Source organism: Trematomus bernacchii, unplaced genomic scaffold, assembly GCF_902827165.1.
Source record: "Trematomus bernacchii unplaced genomic scaffold, fTreBer1.1, whole genome shotgun sequence".
NCBI lineage: Eukaryota > Metazoa > Chordata > Actinopteri > Perciformes > Nototheniidae > Trematomus > Trematomus bernacchii.
The window spans coordinates 3226064-3236872 of NW_022988097.1; positions in this window are offsets into that span (position 1 = coordinate 3226064).

The window sequence follows — 10809 nt, forward strand, 5'->3', positions numbered from 1 at the left end:
GGCGCCAGAGAGCTTCAGGGGAGGCTCAGCGTGAGAAAAACATTACGAGAAAAAGACGAGTAAAGTGTCACTTGCACACTTTTGGCTGTCTGTGGAGACCTCGCCAAAAAGGCTGTAAAAGTGCTCATTCCCTTCACCTCCACCCAGGGGCGGACTGGCCATCTGTGTGTTCTGGAGAATCACAGAACGCCCGGTCGTCAGCGGGCCGGTGACGGCCGGCTCGGTTCGCTGGCGGCCGGCACCGCCCATTATTTTTTATGTTTTTAAACGGCATCATTTAAGTTGCGCTGACAGGCGACAGAGGTCCGTTCAGCGTAAAAAAAAGTTTCAAACATAAAGATAAAAAGGTTTTAAAAAGTTATTGTTTAATGTTTTAAAGAGGTGACGCTACTCAAATCGGTGCAGTCAGTGAGTCAGCACGATAGATTCAAACACACACACAGAGACGAGACAAGAGGAGAGAAACAGTCGGAGTCATTGCAAATGGCGTGCTCAAAAAAGAGAAAGGTAGACAGTGAAAAAGGAGCATTTAATGACATTTTCTCTTACTGGACCTCTTTGAAATGCAATTGAATACCCCTGCATTATAGCAACAACAACAATAATAATAATAATAATAATAATAATAGCAATAATAATTGGGAGGGGGGGCGCAGCTGTTCTTATGTTCTCTGAGGGGAGGCTCACCTTCCCACACTTTGAAAACCCCTGGTCTAGACAATCCGAACAGCTCCTATCATGGCTGCCAATCAGATACTTCCGGGTAATTTCTCTCCAATAAGAACCTTCTTCTGCAAAAAAGACTCTTCGACAGGAACCAGTTTGTCCAGCTGCCATAAAGTGACTCAAATGAGATCAGGGGTTTGTTTCAGTAAGAGCTCTAAGATCTCAGATGAACCAAACAATCATGAATCTGACATTAAGCTACATATAGCTACACTGAGGATTGTTCAACAGCAGAATAGTATATACTCGTCCCACTATTGATGTTTTACTTCCATCAAATAAAAGCATCTGTCGGGTTCTTCTCTCACTGGTTATGGAAATGTGTAAAACCCAGTCAGTTCTACTTCCCAGAGTGGCCCACCCACTAAGGTGTCAAACACTTACGGGGGGATTGAACTACAAGATTTCTAACCAAGCCGCCGCCCACCTGTCACACTTTTCTGCTCTGATGGCAGAACATGTGTGCAGCTTTTAATGGGATCTTGTAGTCCATTCCCAACTTATGTCGTGCTGTGTTGTTAGTGTGTATATGTGTACAGCTGATTGTCTATTTAAACCATTATTATGACTGGTACTGATGTATGTGTAACATAATGTACAGACTCCTGAGAACAGTGTTCTTTTTATTTTTAGTGTCCTGTGGATGATTACATGTGAATGAATGAAGAAGGGAAACAAGAAAATAGAGTATCTATATATATGTGTGTGTGAGGGAGAGTGTGTGTCTGTGTGTGTCCATGCACAGGCTATGGCTGCATTTACAAAGCACCCAACATAACCAGATGTGTAACCCTTTGTGGCACGTAAAAACAAAAAGAGAGCCTATTTTGTTTGTGTTATCAAGATACAAATCTGGATTATCATGGTTTCAGTAAATGCAGCACATGGAGCATGAGTTTTTAAGTTTTGGATCATTTGACCATCGCTGAATGTGTATGGAAGACAATGCAGATGTGAAAAGTAATTTTTCACTTTGTCAAAAAAAAAAAGAAACTCAAGTGCCTCTATTTGTGTCCTGGTGGGAATTGCTCTATTTATTTAAGAACAAAGAATTAATCTAAATGATTTTCCATACCATATTGGTATAAATATGAGATTGTTTTTCGTAAAATCAAATGTTTCCACAAGCTTTTTACTGGCGTTTATGACGACACCAGGGTTTGGCTTTAAGAAAAATGTGTGATTTAACGTGTTAAATTTGCATTCGTTGCTGGAGGTTTTTTTCTCAAAGATTTGAGCAAGTATATGGGTTTGTCTGAAATGCCTGAAAAATGTAAACCATCGCATGCAATAAACGATAGCTTCAGACCAAGAACTACTTGTGTCCATTTGGAAAAAGGAAAAAAAAAACAGTCAATGTATTTCTTGTTGCATAGTCACTTACAGTGTGAATGTTCTACATCACATGGAAACACAGAGCCGCTTTAAGATGCACAAAGCTAAAGCTAACAGTATGCTGGAGGGAATAACAATCAAGAACATCGAGTCACTTAACAGGAAAAGTTTGACATTTTAGGAACTACTGTTCTTTCAAAAAGGTAGGGAGAAGATACCACTCACATGTCTGCTTGCTAAATATGAAACCTAAAGCTAGCAGCTAACTAGCTTAGCATAAAGACTGGAACAAAGGGGAAACGGCTAGCTTGGTTTTGTCCAATGATAACAAAATCTACTTATAATAGTGGCACTTCTAAGCTCGCTTATAACACCTCATATCTAGTTTGTTCTAGAACTGGATGATATATACGGATTTGGAATAATTAGAACGTTTATTTTTGTACGATTTGTCTACATTTTGAAAAGATCAAGTTATTGCAATGTGCCAAAAATACGGTTTTTGTATGCATTGAATGTGTGAGTAATTCTGCATATAGAAAAAATAGCTTTTTCTTTGGTCTTTCTGAACACATAAATCGTCCCAAAACTTACAATTATTTTTATTTTGGGGCGTCTTTGTGGTTAGCTAGGCTAACTAGCTGCTGATCCACATGTAGCTTCATATTTAGCAAACAGACATTCGATTGGTTACTCTTAGCGCTAAAAGTGATGAAGCGTATTTCCCAAAACTCCCGAAACTTTTCCTTTAAAATGGACTCATGGTTCTTCATCTGAAAGCCTGAAACTCCGTTCCCTGTTGTTTAACTAAATGCCTTTTATAAAATGATTTGAGGTTATGAAGCCAAATTAGCAGTAATAATAAGCCAATGAACTTCTACAACAGCCAACCAATAAACCCCACAAAGAGCCTGACCTCAGTCACTGATCCACAGTGTTGCTCAGTCCAATTCAATGATGTTCGATGTTGTTTTATTTTATGGTGAAACAGTGATGTTGCTATATGGTTCTTGTTCATCTCACACAATCCTTATTTGAATAAAACGCAGCGGTACAATATACTTATACAATAATATGCTGTAAAATGTCAAAAACATTGCATTGATGACATCATGGGTTTCATCCCACTATGCTACATGTCAAATGATAATTGTGGACTTTATGCAATGTCAGTATGTCGCTATAATCTGAGACACTCAGCATGGCCTTTTATTCTGCTGACATCTTATTTAATATCTCATTAGCTCCTGTTACATTACCACAGTTGTCAAGTTGTTTATCAGAAGCAGCAGTGACAGAATCAACGTCGCTGTTGGTGTGATTACAATAGAGCGCCGAACAGAATGATTTATTTTTTGACAACAGATGGGTACAAGCTGATAAAACATTGATAATCTCTCCAGTAGTGATGAGTGTCTCTAATATGTGTTTGCATTTCAGAAAATCACAGATATACTCTGATTGCTTAGAAACTGCTCCATACAGTAACTGAACTCGCAGTATTTATAAGGATAAGGATTGTTTTTCTTCTCAAACTCCTGTAATCTACCAGAGAGCTGCTTATTTATTGTTTTATTTTTCCATTTGATACGTTATAGTCATGCAACACTCAAGTATTTAAAATATAAATCTCTGTATTTATCCAAAAACAAATCATATGTTGGGGTCACAGGAGGAAGACAATAATACGACAATAGGCTAACATGCTAATCATGTTTAGGCCCTTTTGAGTTTAAGTTTGAGTTTAAGTTAAATCAACGTCAATGTCATGGAGAATTCTTAAATTAGAAAAAAAGTATTCTTACACACATTATTTCAGATAGTTGAGAAAGAAAATCGATACCACTATCATGTCTATGTGTTATGTGCAGACCCAAAACCAGGAAGCGATTAGCTTAGCATAAAGACTGGAAACAGGGAAACCGCTATGTCTAAAGTTAAATAAATATGTGTAGCACCTCTAAAGCGAACTAATCAACGCCTTGTATCTAGTTTGTTTACTTAATTTACTAAATAAGACTACATTTGAGAAGTCAAAGACGCTAACTCAGTAAATTACAGAACAGCTAGCTCCAGCTCAGCCAGGTATAACCCATTGGTGTATAAATAAAACTACACGCAAGTAATTTTGCGTTTTGCATAGGATGTTTATGTCGCTGTAATATTAGACAGCGACATAAAAATCAATCAAACATCTAACCAAGTCGTTTTTTCTGTTGAATTCCCAACTTTACCACGTTTAAAACTGCAACTATGCGGCTGTATGAGGCAATTTGACATTAGATGACATGTAAAGCCTAAACTGCGTCGACATGGTGGGAAATGTGCTTAAAGGTGGTGTTCTATTACCACGCCTTACAAAGGGGTTACGTAGCTTCATATTAAGCGTCCAGTCATGACCGTGGTATCAAACTTCTCTAATTCTCAGAATATCCAAGTTGCAGCCATGTTTACTTCTGCTAAGGATTGCTTAGATGGTATTCAGAACGGCCCAGGCCCATGTGAGTGAACTCAACATCTCTTTGGAGTTTTATTCAGACTAATCTTTAAATTTGCAAAATGTAGCTGTTTCTAAACCAAGCACTTCCCCACCCTCAGAGGTTGGGGCATGTATTTCTCCAAACAAATGGAAGCCTTAATCATAAACCTAAACTAATGTACTTTGCTTATTGAAAGTATACAACAGAATCAAAATTAATGTGGCATTTTTTTATTTTAAAATGCCACATGGCAAGTGTTGGGCATCCCAATTTTTAAATGTGTGTGTTTTAAAGTCAAACTGTGCAACGTTGTTCATGTTTCTACAGAACACCTGAGAACACATCCATCCAACATGAATCACATTGTATTTTAAATGTTTTGCACAACTTCAGCTGTTTTCTTTTGTTTAATCAGTGCTATCTTTTGGCCTTTTATATGGTTCTTTTTATAATGAAGTTGTTCTATGTTATGATCAGAAGTTGTGATGCAGTTCCATTGTTTTTAAATATTTAATGTCTCTAAAATATGGATTAAAATCTGTTTGAACCAGTGGTCCTGCTGCTCTCGTGGTATTATTGATGTCGTGTCAAGTTTTAGAGTTTTGGTTATTTTTCTTTAATCAGATTTAATAGATATTCCATAAATTCACCAAAAAGCTAGATGTAGAAATGCCTTATTTTCGTATTTAAACATTTCAGAAAAAAAAGGATGTTACGCTTTCCAACGTTTCCTGAGGATATCTTTTAGGTCAAATCTTTAACCTATTCATCTGCAGTTACTTGTAAGATGTATGGAATTATGAACATATCTTTAAAGTATTTTTTCTCATTCTCTGAGCCAGAAATCTCCTCTTCTGTTGCACTAACTAACCTACAACAAACTCTACAGTTTCATTGATTTATATCAAATTTAATTCATACAAACATGGCAAAAATAGATAATTTTTTATGGCTGTTGACAGTATTTTCCAAATTATAGAGTAATACAAATAGATATCTAGTTTCCAATGTCAACAAAAAGAAAAAACCGTTTAACCTTACGTTTCTGCTTTGGAAATTTAGTCAAATGACGACATATTTATTATGATAATGCATTATTTACAATCAAAATCAAATTTGTAATGCAAAAACAATGTCTAAACATCGGCTATAAACTGGAAATGTCATTGTGATATAATTTATTAATTAAAATACCCTATTGTCTTGTCCCTGTTTATTTCCATTAAGATGCAATATTATATTAATATGTGTATCTATTCACTCTCATAATAAGGTTTTTCAAGCAACTCGTGTTTTCAAATTCACAAGTAGACGACACAAAACATTGCTTTTAGATGTATTTGTTAATGAGAGAAAGCAGAAATAATTATCCAGAGTTAACACGAACACCTTAACAGCACTCGTCCTATAACACAGAATTGTCTTAATGAATGAAGTCTCTTCGATTTCGCACTCAACAAGATTCTTTCATAAACAAGCCTCTGAGTGGCCTTGATGTATTACATTATAAGAGCCAGGCCAGTCCTCTTATTAGCACTAATGGACTCTTATTTCTACATCACAGCAACTATTAGCCCACTTCACCATGCATGATTAATTCATTGAATATAGCCGCACATTAGAATTCAAGAGGGAAGAAGGAGAAGAAGGCCGAGTGTCTCTAGAGGAGGGGGGGGGGGGGGGGGGGGGGGTTAGTTGGCTGGATGGACTTCAGAGTGTGTCGGAGAAATGAGAGGAATAAAGACAAGGGGGGGGGGGGAGTCGTGTTAAAGTGGGAATTTTCTGGGTGACATAAATCCCGTCTAATTAAGTATTTCCCTAAATGAGTGAGGAGGTGGAAAGCCTATTTGCACACCCTGAGACATTAGTGTGTGTGTGTGTGTGTGTGTGTGGGTGTGGGTGTGTGTGTGTGTGTGTGTGTGTGTGTGTGTGTGTGTGTGTGTGTGTGTGTGTGGGTGTGTGTGTGGGTGTGTGGGTGTGTGTGTGTGTGTGTGTGTGTGTGTGTGTGTGTGTGTTTCCCCTTGGTGTACAGCCAACACAGTGACAGCTTAGATTTATAGCTTTAATTGCTATAGGTAACCATGCAGTCAAATAAGCTCTCAGAGATATGGCTATCATCACACACACACACACACACACACACACACACACACACACACACACACATACAGTAGACCAAAATAAATGCACACACACATATTGCAGCAATAAGTTCCCATTAACCCTGATGGGAAATGTGACCTGCAGTAGAACACAAACTGTAGATGAAGATCCTTCAGCATCACTATTGAAGTTGCTGGAAGTGAGCAGTGATTGCTCGTCTCTACATTTATCTACAGCTCAGATAAAACACTCTGGATGTATTCCATTTAAAGGTGTGTTCAGACAGCTGGGTAGAAGCACAGCTACTGTAGCATGAGCACTTGAACCTCACTGTTATTGACTCTATGAGGACCGGTGCTGGGATGTGTGAGCAGCAACACCATGACACACTTTTGAAGATAGTAAGCAAATGATCCATTACCAAGTTCTATTTTATTATTTCTATTATCCTATTTTATTATCTATATACGTTTTTATTACAGAGTTATAAAGTATAAAGTAACGTTTTTTCTGTTATTCTCGACATACTATAATTAGTTGTTTTTTTATTTTGTTTGTGTATATTGTATATGTATGTATTGTAATAGTATTAATACAAATATTATATAAAAATTGCAAAAGTTGAATGTTTTGAATTTTCTTTCCCCCAACTATACTTTAACCTTTATACTTTAAGTGTAGTTTACTATACTGTGTGGTTTTTCCTTATATTTTCAACATACTGAACAATTTATTTTGCTAATATTTTCGACAAATACTTAAAACCTTTTTCTGACATAACATACTGTACAACTACACTCTATTCTACGACTTTTTATGAAATACTATATTATTATATAGTATGGCGTGCTATACTATGAAGTGTTCTCGCATACTATACCATGACTTACACTTTTTAACTGTTTAATACAAATGTATGGCAAACATTTTTATGACTTTTTTTAAAGGGCTTTTTCTGGCATTCTTCACATTAACATATCTCATAGCATTTACAAGACATACTCTACTTTACAATTTTGTAACGACCCTCTTGATCTCATTCTCTCACAGTAGCCTGTAATTGTTTTAATTGATAGTAAATTCATTATATTAATTGAATGTAATTTCACACCATTTTTAACTCCACAGGTTGTTCTCACCAGTGACCAAAGAGCAGCCATTTAGCTTCATTAAAAGAAACCCAATCAGAAAATGTATTCCCTTGGTCTCACTGTGCAGAGTGGCAATTCTAATGGAGTGCTGCTCATTCTTTGTCACGTTTTAAAAGTCCATCATCCATTAGCTAATCCTTTGAAGGGTAGTGCCAATCCCAGCGGTCACTGGGACAGATAGAGACAAACAACCTTTCACATTTACAAGCAACTCGCAGGGTAAAGCCCAGAAGAAGCAGCCATGCTAACCCCCGCAGAAATGATTTATTCTAACAGGGCTTCCTCTTCAGCTCCGCCGTTCACAGCTCCGGAGGCGCTAACAAGGGAAGAGCTTGTCACCTCTAATTGAATAACTCCTGATTAAACTGGTTTCACATTGGCAGCCAACATATCACATCTTGTCTGACTTCTAATTGGCTGCTTCATCGATGCTCCAAGTGCTCTGGAGATACACCACAGATGTCTACATTATGAGACAGCAGAGACCGTGGAGCAGAGCAGGCATGTTTACACTGATCAGACATATTGGCTTACTGAAGAGGACTAAATGACAGGAGATCAATTAAAGGTGATGTATCAACAGGTTTCTATTGTCCGGGGTCAAAAAAGTATCAGACAAGTGTAGCTTGAGATAGTACATTGGTTAAATGTCTGGATTATTTTTAGTGGCCAGGAGGTTGCGACTGCACTGGTTGTAAGAAGTCAAATTGTATAGAAGTCAATGTGAAAATGATCCAAGTTCTCACCTGATTTATTTCTGCAGTAAACATTTTCGGATTGAGTTCAAGGACAATGTATGATGTCCTTTATTGTTTTATGTTTCATGTGGAACCTATATGCTGCAGGTCTCCCTTGAAAAAGAGATCTATGATCTCAATGGGACCATCTGGATAAATAAAGGTTTGAAATGAAATAAAGGACTCAATTGCTAGTGTCAAGTCTACTTTAATACAGTGTGATGTTCAAGGTTATACTTATTCTGTGTCTGTAGCTTTAAATGCTAATGAGCTGCTGCTGGCCACGCCCCTCTGTGAAGTGATTGGTTTAAACAGCACAATGATGCTCTAGGAGAAGGTGATAAAGTTACCGTATAAGGATAAGGGGTTACCTTGGTTGGTTATTGGCTAATGATTGCACAACCCAAAAAACAGTGACCTCACAAAGTGGCCAAAATCTGATCAGCTCATTTTCAGACAGGTTTTTATATAAATGGATCAGGACACAAATAGAGGGAATCTCCTAAAAATAAAGATAAGAGGGGACACATATTAATGTATAAAAGACATGACAAAGTAATATGTGACCTTTAAGACTGTTTATCTTTATCCAAAATGATTAGCCCAATTAATGTTAATTACTGATGCACCTTTATAAGCAGTGCTAGTGTTAAATAGTGACTAAGCGTGTTCTATGCCAGTGGCCAGGCCTGTAGACTGTGTATATAAAGGCCTCACTTCAGCTCTTTCCCAAATACAGTTATTTCTGGTCCCAAAAAAACAAAGATGGCAAAATCCAAACTCAAGGCTTCAAACCGCTCTTCCACAAACCAGTGAGTGACGTCGACTTCTCTTGTGCACCCAATGGTGCACAAACACACTCAGTGTGTTTCAGTTATTAGTCTGATTAGACCCATGCTATGCTGGGAATTATGATAGCTTACCAAACGCCATAAATAAGAATGGTAATTTGAACCACAGCATGCAGCAGTTTTCATGTAAAATGTCTGCTAAAGCCACTATAGTATTTCTATTTGCTCAGCAACAAACAGCATAGACACAGTGGAAGACCTGCTGGTGAACATATTGGAGCATAGCTATATACCAAACTTAATTCCAGCTATGGCATATTATTATTTCCCTACAATGTCTCTTTTTATGATGTACAACTGGCCAGATAAAATACTGTAAGCTGCTTAGAAGCCTCAAAAGAATGAGACAGCCGAGTCTACAGAATTAATTTGGCCGATGGAGAGAATCTCTGGTGAATAACCGCTCCTCTGAGAAATACTCTGAAACCACTTCTTCAAGTCCTTGGGAGGCAGAGTATTCTACAGTTTGTTTACTATTCCTGGATTCACGCTCACACACCCTTGAGACGAACCCTCGTCATGATGCAGCTGAGCAAAGCGTTTTTTACACTCTGCCTCTCCCTAATGTAATTGTGTATGTCGGAAACGTTAATAGAAAGGCAGCGTGACCTGCCAGAATATGAGCCCATAGCTGTAATGCGATTACTAGTGTAAGAAACATAATGATAGGCGATGAGAGTGAGACAAAGACAGAGTGGATTGGAGGGAAGGAGCAGGTAAGAGAGAGTGAGAAAAAGAGAGGGCAGCAGCAGAGGAGCAGAGGGAGAGGAAACAGCAGGTAAACAGTAATGTAATTGCCATTAGATCAATTTGAACGTGGTCAGAGATCACTGTTTGTGACAATAAATATTGATTTGATAAAACCACCGGGGCAGAAATATGGGCCAACATGAATACAGGCAGAGTAGATCAAAGCTCTTACAGCTGCATCTGCAACTGAGGCTGAAAAAGCTTTAGCTAGCAACTAGCTAGGGAACATGGTGGAGAATTGAACAGCTGAAGAGTCAGACATTTCCCTCAGGAGGTGCTGGAGAGCTAAAAGGAGAGTGGGTATTGGACTTAAGAATACTTGGATTTTGCATTAGAGTTTGCGTCATTTATGTATACGTATATAACTGGATACAGCTTCGGGGCAGGTCCCCTATTAAAGATGTTCAGTTGTGCACAAAGCTAATGAAGTTTTTCTTTGAATATGACTCCCAGCGGCTCCGTCTCGGCTTATTCAAATAGATGGAGGGAAACGTATTCTTAAAGTGCTTTTTTCCCATTTTAGGACTTAAATGGTTTAAAAGCACTATGATTTACCTAAAACATTACTCAGTGTAAGTCTATGGGGAACAGTGTTTATGCCGTCACGTGACAGACAGAGCCACTCTGCTAAAAAAATCCAGTGCTCTTCCTGGCGGTATTTGTCAAAACGTGGAAT